This window comes from Sorex fumeus, unplaced genomic scaffold (assembly GCF_029834395.1).
Source record: "Sorex fumeus unplaced genomic scaffold, SorFum_2.1 ptg000008l, whole genome shotgun sequence".
Taxonomy (NCBI): domain Eukaryota; kingdom Metazoa; phylum Chordata; class Mammalia; order Eulipotyphla; family Soricidae; genus Sorex; species Sorex fumeus.
In genome coordinates, this window is record NW_026606065.1 from 20190177 (window position 1) to 20205635 (window position 15459).

Sequence of the window (15459 nt, forward strand, 5' to 3'; positions counted from 1 at the left end):
ACAACTTGTTTGATGTTGTCAAAACAGGACCAGAAATGAGATCAGGCAAGCCCCAACCCAGGGTGCTTTCCACATCCTGATTTTCAAATTAGTCACAGAGTTGGTATTGGAAAATGACCCACATTAGGCAAATAGAAAAGATACCTTCTATAGATGTACAAAAACCACTGCCTCCATATTTCACTAGTGACAGCAGGTCTCTGGATTGGTCCATTTCCACGTTCTACAATATTTTCAAAAATGAAAATATGAGCAATAAAGATGCTCAGACTCAGAGTTGGAGATAGAAAGGTTTATTGGAAAGCAAAAAAGAAAGGGAAGGAAACTGCCCCAGGCAGGGAGGAATTTAGTAGAGGACTAAGTTGACTATGGCTCATTTTTGTTTGTTTGATTTTGGGTTGTTGTTTTTTATTTGTTTGTTTTTGTGTGTGGGGGTGTGGGTGAGGGGTATAGGAAAACTGGGTCTTTCTGTTAGAGAGGCAAGAATGTTACAGAGAATGCAGGGTAGTTAATGACAGTGGGTTTTTTTGTGTAAACTCTTTTAAATGAAAATTGGCTTCCGTTTTTTATTACAGATTGACAAGAATGTTACAGAGAATCAAAGGACCATACCCAGTGGTCTGACCCATTGCCACAGATATTGCCCATTATCTTAGCATGTTCACTCCTCCACCTCCTTTTATCATCCCCAACCTCCAAACCCACCACACCCACCACTCACCACCGCCGCACCCCAGCCTAAACTCTGGGACAAAAATTTATGGTCTTGGAGTATTATAGGAAGGTTTAAAATGTAAGACAAGACCTTGAGTGTGAGGAGTGTGTTAGGTCAATGGGGACAGATGAAACTGCTGGCAAGGGGAAACTGAGGTTTCCTCCTTCACTAGTTCACAAATCTTACATGATTTTCTACACTAATTTCATACCATTTAATGATACTTCTGGGAAGGGCTGTTTTGAGGGGTGATAATTTTGAGAGGACCACACTCTACCATGCTGGGGATTACTCCCATGTCAATGATCAGGAATCACTTCCAAGGGTGCTGGATTGGTGCCCGGATTCAAACACAGGCTTTCAACATGCAAAGTATGTGCTCAGTTCCAGTCAGCTATTTCCCTGACTCTAGTGATGCTTCCTATGAAAGAATAATTAACAGCAAGACAGCAGAAGTTTGATTTCTTTTTATTTAAACTCATTAAAGCATCGCCCTTTTTTCTTCTAGGTTATGATTGATTATCTTCCATCCTTATCCTGAGAAATTTTGGCTTGTTAATAATCCATAATCAAAGCAATTAAATCTAACTTAAGTGTTTAAGTCTCCTTGGACGGTCATAGCAAAATAGGACACAGTAGATGGTATTAACAAGAGAAATTTATTTTCCCTCCGTTTTAGAGACTACAAATATAGGCACTATGCACTAACATGGTAAGTTTCTAGTAAGAAATCTTTCCATGGCTTGTATACAGCCACCTTCTTCCTGTTTGCTTTCACAACCTTACCTTAGTGTACAGGGCTGGAGCTATAGCACAGCGGGTAAGATGTTTGCCTTGCATGTGGCCCACCCAGGTTCGATTCCTCCGCCCCTCTTGGAGAGCCTGGGAAGCTACCAAGAGTATCCTGCCTGCACGGCAAAGCCTGGCAAGCTCCCTGTGGTATATTCGATATGCCGAAAACAGTAACAAGAAGTCTCACAATAGATTACTGGTGCCCTCTCGAGCAAATTGATGAACAACCAGACAACAGTGCTACAGTGCTACCTTAGTGTACACATACACAGAGAGACCTATCTCTTCCTCTTCTTACAGGCCACATACCTTTTGGGGATGTAATTTCACTTAATTCTTGATTTCTGATGCAGGTGAGGCAGCAGTGGTGGCCTCGGGTCTCTGTGATCATTCACGGTTCCCAGGTTCTCTAATATTTTCAAGACTGAAAGTATTGAGTGATAAAGATGCTTAGACTCAGAGCTAGAAAGTAGAAACATTTACTGGAAAGTAGATGAGAAAGGAAAAGGAAATCTCTGTGTGGAGAGCATGAAAGTATTTAATAATAAACATGCTCAGACTCAGAGTTGGAAAATAGAAGTTTATTAGAAAGCAGAAGAGAAAAGAAAAGGAGCTCCAAGTGGGGAGGAACTTAGTATAGGAGTAAGTTAGAAGTTAAGAGTTTTGTGTGTGACCCTTTTAAAGGCCCTTTGCATCAATAAACAAGAATCACAAAGAATGTGGAGAATATGCAGGGTGGTGGGGTTGGTTTGTCTTTCCGGTCACCTGCCTGGGGTATTGTTCATTTGCTTAGAGATATCTTGTGGTTCCTAGTTCTGGGACAGAAGGATATGGTCCTGGGGAATTCTAGGACTATTAAAGATAGGGCCTTGGAGATAAGGTGTGGTCGGTCTTTAGGAAGAAATGGAACTGCAGGCCAGGGGAAACTGTGGGCTCCCCTCTTGTTGGCAAGGGGAAACTGAGGCTTTCTCTTTTATTACATTCGAGGAATTGAAGTTAAATAACTGAATTTAATTATTTACTTAATCAAATAATTAAATAAATAATTAAATAACAAGGAAACCTTCATGATAAATTTGCAGAACAGGGGCTAGGCACAATTCCTTCCACAGCAATGATGCAGGAGCAGTGAAAGTGGGTCTCTGTGTTGGTCCGCATTTCCAGGTTCTCCAATATTTTCAAGACTGAAGATATTGAGTAATAAAGATATCTTAGACTCAGAATCAGAAAGTAGAAAAGTGTGCTAGAAAGTAGATGAGAAAGGAAAGGGAAGTCCCCATGTAGGGAGGAAGTTAAGTTTAAGATTATGTTAATTATGAGTGAGTTTTTGGTCTGTGTTTGATTTGGGGTTTTTTTGTGGGTGGTGGGGGTGGATTTTATAGGAAAACTGGGTCTTTGTATTAGAGAAAATTCAAAAAGTTAAAAATAAGGGTGTGTGTGTCTCTATGTATGTGGTGTGTGTGTGTGTGTGTGTGTGTGTGTGTGTGTGTGTGTGTGTAGGACCTTTTAATTGAAAATTGAGCTCATTAAATTTCTTAATGATAAGAATATTACAGAGAATGCAAGGATCCTTCAGAGTGGTCTGGCTATTTGCTTAAGTTGAGCTTTCTGGTGAGCCCAAGTTCTGGGTCAGAATTTTATGAAGTTGGACAATCTTTAACCTCCCAGAAATCCACAGGTATATTAAAAATATAGGATAGGAGCAGTTAAGAACGGACAGCTCACAAGCAGCTGACAAGGGAAAACTTCCTTTTTCAGCACCAAGTGTTTTGTACTCTAAAGTGAGAAAATAGAATTCAATTGATTCAAAATTTTCTATACCATACGTGAATGGTAAAGATAGAGTTTTATCTGAGTTAAGATATCTTAAAAATACTGTAAACCAGGTATATAGAATTAATATCAAAGTTCAGGTGCTTATCTTGCATGCTAATGACCCTGGTTCAATCTCCCAGCACTGTATGTGGTCCCTTGAGTGTAGCCAGGAGTCATCCCTGAGCACAGAGCCAGGAGTAATCCCTGAACACTTCCAGGTATGAACCCTCCCGCCCCCCCAAAAAAAAACAAAATGCAAACCCAACAAGTTCACTTGAGAGGAAAACTAATTTTAGGAAAAGTAATATAATAATCTCCAGAGACATCTTTTTTTGTAGTAGGTAGCAATTATTCTTGGTCTTTGCCAAAACTTACCTTTTCCATGTATTACCTATACAAAAATGTAAATAAATCCCATTCTTTGTCTACTGTAAAATTGTCTCCAAAATGTAAAACATAAATCTTCCTTCTTCACTTGGTTTTATTGGCCTGTAAATCTTCTTACACATAAAGAATTTTGAAGTTTTCCTTGGTCCTCTAAACACCAATTCCACTCCTATATTTTATAGAAGGGAAAACTGAAATCCAGAGAGGTTTATAATAATGATATTGTTCCTATTGATTTCAAAAATGCTCTCATATTTTTTCATTATGTCTGCACATTAGCCCCGTGAGAAAGGTTTGGCAGATGTTGCTATTATGATTTCATCCACAAGGAAATGAAACCATTAGAGGATATGCTTTCTGCTCTGGGTCCCTAGAGGTAAGTCATAATTTTGTAAGCAGAAGCATCACCCACTAGAACCAGATATGTCCAAACCCAGGCATACATCCACAAAACCATTAGGATATACATGATTAGTTTGAATGAAAATGAGGATTAACTGATGACATATGAAAGTACAACATCATAAAGAGATGCTGGTAGAAGACGGGAGTAAAAATAAATGAAGGACACTGGTCTAGTATGAGAATAGCCATATGTGTTGTGCTCTATGCCTTCACATTTCATATTTGTTTGACTGCTGTCAAATATGGTATTTCATGCCTTCTTCACAATCTACCAGTAAGAAGCAGCCTTGCCAGCTCAGATAGGGAAGGGACCACCAAGTAAACGATACTTGGAGAGCCCACCCGGGATGGGAGATGTGTGCTGAAAGTAGACTATAGATAGAACATTTACTCGAGGTAAAGGCCCTCCCGTTGATCGTCGATTTACTCGAGCGGGCCCAGTAACGTCTCCATTGGAGACTTTGTTGTTACTGTGTTTGGCATATCGAATACTCTCGGTAGCTTGCCAGGCTCTCCGAGAGGGGCGGAGGAATCGAACTCGGGTCAGCCATGTTGGCCGCTTGTAAGGCGAACGCCCTACCTGCTGTGCTATCACTCCAGCCCAGATAGAACATTACGGACACTTAATACCTGTATTACAAATTACAACACAGAGAGAGAGAGAGAGAGAGAGAGAGAGAGACGATGAGAGAGAGAGACGATGAGAGAGAGAGAGAGAGTAAAAGATAGTGTGTCTACCACAGAAGGGGATGGAGGGGTGGGTGGGGGGAGATATATTGGGAACATTGGTAACAGAAAACAGGCATTGGTGGAGGGATGGGTACTCGATCATTATATGACTGAAATGTAAGCATGAAAGTTTGTAAGGTAAGCCTGTAACTGTACTTCACAGTGATTCATTAAAAAATAAATAAAATTTTAAAAAAAGAGAAGCAACCTTGCAATAGGTAATCAGCCCTCGGATGAAGCTAAGAAAACAGCCAAAAAGACTGCAAGAGGATTCCCTCTGGACATGAACTTAATTCCTTTCATTCCCTTTGCAAAAGCTCATCACACCAAGTCTCAAGGTCTGTCCTTGTTATTGCAAAGTGTTAAAACCAGAAATTCCCTCTGGCTGTTTGAAGGCAACAGAAATGGCTCTTTCTTAAAAAACTTAAGTTTTTGGAAACCATCTCCCTTTTATCAGTCAGTGGTCTGGTAGAAAACAGTACAACTCAGTTGTTTCAAGACACGTACAAAATTTTATTTTCAGAAGTATTGCATTCAGGAAAACAAGAAGTGATGTGAAGAGAAGAAGGAAGGAACCCAGAAGGACAGAATGCTGCCTCCTCAAGAGACAGGAAAGGAAAAGACGCTTGCAGGAGACCAGTGATAACCTCAGTGGTGAAAAAGAAATGACCAGACAGACGCTTTTGCCGTAGAAAATGTCGACATCTTCCAAGGAAGGACCAAGTAATGCTCTTTATTTTTTCCTTCAAATTTCATGTCTCTTGCTGGTGTTTCCTTAAATTAACCCCATTGTGAGGCTTCACTTGGCTTTATGGGCCTGTAAATCTTCTTATTATGGGTCGTTCCAGAGGATAAAATGGGCAGAACTCAGCCTCCAGAACCCAAACAGGATGGAAAAGACCAGAAAAGGCGAGTAAGCTGTGGACAATAAAGCACATAGCTCTTGTGTATAGTCTCTAAAGGTCCATTCTGTACAAAAGGGAACTTTGTTTTTGTTTGTTTGTTTTTAATTTTTATTTTATTATTTTTTTTATTGTCTCATTCTCACTTTGGACAAACTGGCAGGCTACCAAATGTAACCTGCCCACACGGCCTAGTCTGGCAAACTCCCCGTGGTGTACCCAATATGCCAAATACCAGTAACAATGATGGGTCTCATTCTCCTAACCCTGTAAGACCCTTGAATATGGCACTTTTTAAAAAGTCTCAGGGCTAGGACAAAGGAGACATTACTGGGGCCTGCTCGAGACAATCGACAAACAACAGGACGGTCGTGATTGTGATCATGATTTTATTATTTTTATTTTTTTAATTTAATTTTTATTAGTGAAACACCATGAGGCACAGTTGTAGACTCACAAACTTTAATGCTTGGGTTTCAGTTATATAATGATTGAGTACCCATCCTTCCACCAGTGCCCATTCTCCACCACCAATGACCCCAGTAACCCTCCCACTCCCCCCACCTTATCCCCCCCCCCGCCCCACCTCTGTGGCAGGGCATTCCCAAAAGGGAACACTTTGAAGTGAACCTAATTAAACCTTAATTATCCATGCTTTACAAAAGTTGAAATGATTTTACACACGCATACACACACACACACACACACAAAGATGATGAAAAAAAGAGAGGAAGGAAGGAAGGAAGGAAGGAAGGAAGGAAGGAAGGAAGGAAGGAAGATGAAACCAGGAAATGGACAGAAACAGAGAGCTCTTTCTCTACATAGCTGGTAATATAAAATAAATATTACAGATGCGGGCCTGCCAAAGGACTCAGAAATCCACAACATAAATTGATTTACCCATTTTACAAAGTGCCGAGCATCTGTATACTTAGAAACTTGTAGATAATTGACTACATGTTTTATTGAAATGTCACAGTCGGATCATGTAATTGAGTTTTGCTAAATAAAGATGACAGTTCTGCTACAGCACATGAGAAAATAAGGGGGAAATACTGCTAGGTCCAAAGCCCCAGCAGGGTGAGTGCAGAGCAGAGCAGAGTGGACAAAGGGAAAAGCAAGCTGCTGCACACGACCATCGACCCATCGTAACCACAGGTTTTTGGGTTTTTTTTTTTTTTGGCAGTGTATAGCCAAAGGCTTTTTTTTTTTTTATAGTGAGACACCATAAGGTACAGTTGTAGACTTACAAATTTTGTGCTTGGGTTTCAATTATACAATGATCAAATACCCATCCCACCACCAGTGCCCATTTCCCACCACCAGTGCCCATTTCCCACCACCAGGGATCCCAGTATCCCTCCCACCCCCCAACTCCCCCATCCCTCTATGGCAGGGCATTCCCTTCTGTTCTCTCTCTCCTTTTGGGTGTTGTGGTTTGCAAAAGAGGCAATGGGTGACAATCATGTTTGGTCTATAGTCTACTTTCAGCATGCTTCTCCCATCCTGGGAGGATCCTCCCAACACCCTTTATTTGGTGCTCCCTTCTCTATCTGAGCTCCCTTTTCCCCTAGCATGTGTGGCAGGCCTCCAAGCCATGGAGCAAAATTCCTGGTACTAATCTCATCCATTCTTGGGTGTTAGTCTCCTATTTTGTCTACAAGCATTTCTCAGGACAGAAGAAAGGATGCACATAAACAACTTGACTTCACAGCTCAAGACCTTAGAAAAGGACCAACAGAAAGAGCCCAAATCGGACAGAAGGAAAGAGATCATAAAACTTAGAGCAGAAATCAATGACATGGAAACCAAGAAAACAATCGGAAAGATCAATGAAACCAAGAGCTGGTTCTTTGAGAAAATAAAGAAGATAGATAAACCACTAGCAAAAGTATCATGTCAAGCAAAATGAGCCAGAAAGAGAGGGATAGATGTAACCACAGTTTTGCCATGCTAATTTGACCTTCTTTTCCTAAGGTCTATTGTCCAAACCAGGTCAATATGTAGAATATCAAGGGCTTGAGTGATAGTCCAGTGGGTAAGATTCTTGCCTTGCATGCGGCTGACCTGGTTTCTATCCTTTTTACTCTTATGGTCCCTGAGTCTACCAGGAGTAAGCCCTGAGCACCACTGGGTGTAACCCCAAAACAAAAATAACAACAAAATGAATACAAGCCTCCTCCCAGAACCTTCCCAAGAGAAATGAACTCAAAGATTAGATTAACTATATATCATAGTTTAGCTTCACAGTCATGGTGACGGTCCTCCCACCCCACATCCCCCCCATCCCACCCTGCCTCTGTGGCAGGGCATTCCCTTTTGTTCTCTCTCTCCTTTTGGGCCAGAAACACATTCTTATCAGTTGGACTAGTGTTCAAAGCAATAGAATTTCAGTATTAAACCAGCATTATGCAAATATTCTGAACTGCATTTATATGAATAGGCTACCCTACACATTAGGGTACAATTTCCATTTTACATATCAATAAACTATAAAATATTTCAGTAACTATGATTATCCAGACAAATCACAAAATTTCATGGCATTGTACAGCCCCCGATTGCAAAAGATGGTAGGAAGCCTGCAAATGTTATTTGGTAATTCTTATCATCAGTATTTTTGAATGCAACAATAGTTCACCTGCATTTGAACTTAGCTGACAAAGTCATCTGCATTACAAATTGCTTTGAGGTAACTCTTAAACCTGCACAAACTCTGATAAAGACATTCTAATATAGAGATGACTGTTTACATACTTATCAGACCTTCTGGAAAATATGCACAACTACGACTGTGCAAAATTTTGAATATATTCTTCACCAAGTGTCTCTTATCTGCATAGTACCCAAAACTGATGCCTGGTGTGTGCTTTGTTAAAGGCTTTGGATCCAGCAATAGGTACGGAGAGCTGGAGAATCTATTCTCCCTTGTTTCCCACTGATAAGGCTCATTAAAGTAAATAGCAGTGAGACATGCACACCAATGGGAGGATAGATCCCCAGGGTTTTGTCTACTCCAAAAATTGGACTCATCATAAAAACAGTGCAACTCAGCCTTTTGTGAAATCAGCTTTATTGATTTTACTTTTATTGCCTCTTTCATGTCTGTTTTAATTTCAATTCCTGCCATTTGACATTTGGTACAAGTGATCATTTTAAGAACATTTCACCTACAAATTTTTCCAGTGTTCATAAGCTATACATTTACCTAAGCAGATTTTAAAACACAAGGGGAAAGGTAATAACTGAATTTGGTCAAGTGCAAAAGCTGAAACTGAAACTGCCATTTCTTATCCAATTGCAATTCCTCTTTGGTATAGGTAGGAGTAAACAGAATGACTATGGAAGACTCCTGAACAAAGCACTTTTTTCTGAATTAACTGATCTTTGGCAGTTACTGGGGCCTGCTCGAGGCAATTGACAAACTACTGATCTTTGGCAATTGGCTTTGGTCTAAATATTAAGAACTTAGAAACAGTGCAAGATGATTGTGTTGGGTTTTACTTACATAACTACCATTTTATGAACTAGTGCTTCTACGCTCAACCAAACCAATAATGGATCTCCAGAAAGATAGCATAAAATAATCTGCAAGATCCTAAAATTTGTTCACTAAACACACACACATTCAAACACATACATCTTGCATCAAAAAGTTGAGAATTTCATTTCTGTAAAATATTTAGTTAAAAATTTACAGTTAAGGGGCTGGAGCAATAGCACAGCAGGTAGGGCATTTGCCTTGCATGCAGCCGACCCAGGTTCAATTCCCAGCATCCCATATGATCCCCTGAGCACCGCCAGGAGTAATTCCTGAGTGCAGAGCCAGGAGTAACCCCTGTGCATCTCTGGGAGTGACCCAAAGAGCAAAAAAAAAAAAAATTACAGTTAAAAATACTTCAAAAATTACAGTCACAAATATATGCATTATGGGATTCTTTCCTTATTGCTAAACAGTACTTCTTGATCTCTCAGATTGAAAACTGTACATTCTATAGTGTCACTAACAAGAGCTGATACTCATTGGTTTTCCTAAGTAAGTCTATAGCACCTTGAACCCTCTCCTTCTTATTTTACCATCACTGTCACTGCTTACTTGCTTCTCTCCATCTGCTCCAATGAACAGATGCAATGTCTAGATTTGCTCACACACAAAGTTGCTGAAAATCGAAGGCTTGCCCTACCAAAAGTAAAAGTAGCACTGTAGCACTGTCCTCCCGTTGTTCAATGATTTGCTCCAGTGGGCCCTGTAACATCTCCATTGTGAGACTTGTTGTTACTGTGTTTGGCATATCGAATATGTCACAGGTAGCTTGCCAGGCTTTGCTGTGTGGCTGAGATACTCTCGGTAGCTTGCCGGGCTCTCTGAGAGGGGCGGAGGAATCAAAACCAGGTTCACCGGGTCAGTCGTGTGCAAGGCAAATGCCCTACCCGCTGTACTAAAGCAGTTGTGTTTCAAAATGGTGTCCAATAAGAAAATTTAAAAAATAACCTATTGTATGTGAAAAATATATACATATACATATATCACATATATGATAAGGTATTTGTATGCAAAGAACTCTTATAATTCAATGATAAAATGACAAATAACCTGATATTTTAATGGGCAAAGAATTTAATGACATTCTCTAAAATACTACACAAAACTAGTTAATAAGCACATAAAAATGTTCAACATCATTAACTTTAGAGGAATAAATGCCAAAACTACAATGACATACAGATTTTTGCCCTTTAGGATGGCTATAATCAAAAGGCATAATAAGAAAAGATAGCAAGGATATGAAAAAGGTGAAATCATCACACATTGCTAGTGGGAATAGTTTCCATTACTAGGTTTATAACTAAAAGCATAACAATGTATGTCCACATAAAAATCTGTACATGAATATTCACTATCGGAAAAAAATAGAAAAAGTAACCTAAAGAGCCATCAGTTGATGAATGGTTATGCAAATTACAGTATTTCCACACAATGAAATGTTACTTAATCATAAAAAAAAATGAAGTACTGATATTTGCTATAACATAGATGGATCTTGAAAACATAACACTGAATGATAGACATGAGTTATCAACTACCACATGTAGCGTTATTCCATAATTCCAATCACATACTCCCTTATCAGACACATCTATAAAGACAGAAAACATTAATGATTGCCTAAGACTTGGAGATAGAATACACAGTGAGTGCTAATAGACACGAGTCTCTACTAAGGGTAATTAAAATGTTCAAAAATTAGGATATGTTGCAAAACTGTCACTATACTAAAAATTATCAAAGAACTACTAGAAACCATTGACTTGTGTACTTAAATGAGTGAATTTTATTTTACATAAGCTATATGACAGTTAAGCGGTTCATATACATATGCAAATTCATATGCATTTGCACATATGCAAATGTGTGTGCATATATTTTGCCTATATAATAAATATATATATACACACACATATATACATAGCGAACAATTTATTCAAACGTCAGTTTTCTTTCTTCATTCACATTTAAGTCCCGGGAGCAATCTCAGGAACAGAAAAAAGAAATGTGAAAACTCCCTACTGTTCACAAGAATTTGGAGCTAGAACAACTGAGCCATCTATAACTCCCACGGAGTTGCTTTCTGTTTCCCCTGAGGACTTTTTAAAAAGACTTTCCATGGTTCAGCCAAAGAAAAAGCTATCTGATAACTTGTCTAGGGCTTATGCATTAAATAAAGAAAAGCCCTAAAGAGTTAAATTTAGAAGTTCACTGTCCACTAAAATAGCCTCAGCCACTGAACCCTTAAAATGTGACTCATCAAACTGACATGAGCTGTAAGTGTGAAATACAAACTGAATATTTTTTAAGATGTTACTGGGCCTGCTCAAGCAAATTGATGAACAACGGGAGGACAGTACTACAGTGCTACCTCATAGACAATTTTTCTATTGATTGTATTTTGAAATGATAATGTTTTGATTGTATAGAGTTAAAAAGAACATATTAAATTAGGTCACCTGTTTATTTTATTATAATGTGCTTTAGGAAAGCTTCAATTTCCTAAATGATTCATGTTATATTTATATTGATTAGCCCTGATGCTGATCTCTGAGTGCTAAAGTGTACCTTTAGAATAGCCAACCAGAAATCCTTACAGCTAGGCAAAACTTAGGACAAAAAAGAACACCTCACTCTAAAGATATTGAAATTGAGGTGCAAGAAGTAAAAGGCTTATGCCCTTATTTATCCCTTGTAACTCCTTCCTCTTACTTTTCTTTCTTTCTTTTATTCTTTCCTTTCTTTCCTTCCTCTTTCCTTTTTCCCTCATTCAAAGGTTTTCAGATCCTGAGAGAAAATTTACTTGAAAACTTTTTGAATCTGAGTTAAACTATTGACACAAAAAAGGAAAACTAAAAACTATATTTTAATAAACAAACCTTTTTATGTTTCTGAATAGCTTTATGTTTGTGCATATCATTATTGTCCATTTATACTTATTTTGTCCATTAAAATTTCACTCCTTGGCTGGAGCGATAGCACAGCGGGTAGGGCGTTTGCCTTGCACACAGCCAACATGGCCAATACAGGTTCGATTCCCAGCATCCCATCTGGTCCCCCGAGCACCAGCACCGCCAGGAGCAATTCCTGAGTGCATGAGCCAGGAGTAGTTTCCGTAGTGTAGTGGTTATCACGTTTGCCTCACATGAGCCAGGAGTAACCCCTGAGCATCGCCGGGTGTGACCCAAAAAGCAAAAAAAAAAAATTTCACTCCTTAAAAACAGTGTGTATATTTATTCATTTTTACACATACCAGCATATTCTAGATGTTTTGTATACATTTTTAAAATTTGACATAAGTAGAAAAGAATATAGTTAGCCAATCTCATGTTAATTGCTGTATTTTACTCAACAGCTACTGTGACTAATTTTTTTAAAATGGGAAGTATAAAACCTTATGGTATCACCAATTACTACAATGAATAACATCTTCAAAGAAAAAATGGTTTTTCTTAAACTTTAAAAAGAACTGAATCACTGCCAGACTGTCTTTATAGATGAACAAAGGGGAAAAAATGATCATAATAACCAACAAGAAATAACTCAGGGACATATTGTCCAACGTTTTGATAAATTTAAGTCTTACTACTCATGGGTTACCAATTATGATATAAAGGACAAAATAAACAAATAAAATGAATGAAAAAATAATATGAGTAAAAGCCAAGCCAAGTCTGGTGCCAGTAGGAGTTCTGAATACAAATCGAGTCAATTCTTGGCAGTTCGCCTATGTCAGGCTGTTCACTTATTAGCTTGTTTTTACTGAATTTCCTATTTTTAAAAGCAATTTTTAATGAGTATGATGGCAGATGTTTATCCTGGAGAATAAGTTATAACAGTATTAGAAGCAGCATACATGTATACCTCCGGGACATTTGTAACACAGAATCTATTATTTCTGACACTTAAGAGACTAAGCAGCAGGAAGTCGACTTCAGATTTTTATCAGCTACAACTGCTAATGGAGCTGATAAAGCTGATTTGTGGGAAAATTGACTGCAATTGAAATGTGTACAGATGCATTTACATTAGGGCTTTTATTTTTAACCAATGACTTCAACCTAGATTTCAGAATTTTTTGCTTTACTAGGAAATATCATAATCTGTGAAGAGTCAAGTTCAAGCTAAATGTGTCTGCATTCCTCTCTCACTGTTATAGCATATTATTTGGGGAAATTGGAATCAAGTAACCTGTCATGAATAGAAATGTAACTCAACAGTAGAGTATTTGTCTTGTCCATGTAGATGCCCTGGGTTTAGCCCTCAGCACTGAAAAAAAGAAAAAGGAAAAATAGACACAAGAGAACCAAGAATCCCATTTGTGTGGCTACTCTTTGTGCTCCTAGTGACATCTAAGACTGTACTGAAAACTAGAAGGTTCAGTGGAATTGAAGCATCGGATTCCTGAAACTCTACAATAAATAACTGTGGATCACAGTACCTTAATAAAAAAAATTTTAAAAAGAAGGATGTGGTATATATATATAAATATATATATATGTATATACAGAATGGAATGGTATTCATCTGTAAATAAGAATGAATTCCTATAACTTGCAACCACATGAATGGAGCTAAGAATATTATGTCCAGTGAAACAAACCAGATGGGGAAAAACAAACACCACGAGATTGCACTCAGATGTAGTATATAGACAAGGCATACAAATAAAAAATACAATAAAAACAAACTTTGAAGAACTGAAAAATGCTTTGACACATGTATATTCTTTTAGGCAAAGAGAAATACTTGAATGCTGAAAAAATTTAAAATGGTGAAAGAGCAGCACCTCTAGATTCTTTGAGAACATAACATTAAAGCCAGTAGCTGACTTAGCACAGAATCTCCTGCCCCTGCTCCAGGCTGTCTTCACAGGGACCCCTTGGAGGGGTGTGGGTTGAGTTTCCCTCCCCGCCCTAAGCAGAGTCCCAGCAGCTGAAAAACTCCAGAACCCAGCCACAGCCATGCACAAGGCCACTCTCCACATGCTCAAGTGAGCCTCATGCATGAAGAAACCGACAGAGGAACCCAGGTATGAGGGACCAGTGACTGAAATCTCCAAGCCTGCTCGGATCAGGACTGGGCTTCCTCCACCCAGATCCCCAGTTTTCCAGTAGCTTGGCAGCCACACCCACAAACTGCCCCTAGAGCCATGTAATCTCATCAAAGGCTAAGATCCAGAGACTTGAAAGAAAAGAAAACTCCCAGAAGAGAACGAAGCAGTATTTCCTAGAGCGCCTGTAAAATGCATTTAGAGGTTGCCCCAAAAGCCTCCTTCCCTCTCAGAGAGTCCAGCAAACTACCGAGAATATTCCGCCCACACAGCAGAGCTTGGCAAGCTACCTGTGGTGTATTCAATATGCCAAAAACAGTACTAATAACAGGTCTCATTCCCCTGACCCTGCAAGAGCCTCCAACATGGGAAGGATGAGAGGAGAGACTGTTAAACTCTCAGGGCTGGGATGAATAGATACACTGGCACCAGCTCGAGCAAGTCTATGAACAATGAATGGGATGAAAGTACTACAGTGCTACAGTGAAGCTGACTTAGTAGATTTTGGCAGTGTCTAAGAAGGACAAAAAGCAAATAAAACTTGAAAGCTGTGAGAATCTTTAACTCTTTACACACTGAAAACAATCACTCAATTCCTGACCAGCTTCTGCATGTTTCCTTATGGAAATCTAATGGGATATGAATGTCATATGTGACTGGACATGAAGCTCAGTATGGAGCATGTCTCACATACTGAAGATCTGGGTTCGCTTCCTGGCACCTCGACATAAAAGAAAGCAGAAGAGGCAAGAGAGATAGCACAAAAGGTAAGGCACTTGCTTTGCATGATGTTGCCTCTCTCTCAACTCCCAGGACTATATATGGCTCACCAGGGCTCACTCCTGAGCACAGAACCAGGAGCAGAGGAGTCCTTGAGTGCTGTTGGATGTGACCCCAGCCTCCCTCCACCCACCAAAGAATAAAATAATTTAAAAAATTTAAAAGTACACAAACTCTTATCCTTCCTCAGCCCCTAGTAACCAAAAACTAAATAAACATTTATGTACATATACCTGAAGAACTTACCACCAGTACTCATCAATACACTGACGTGGCTCTTCACACACTACCTGTATGAATGAAAGTTTCCATCCCAGTGGAAAACCAGCAGGAA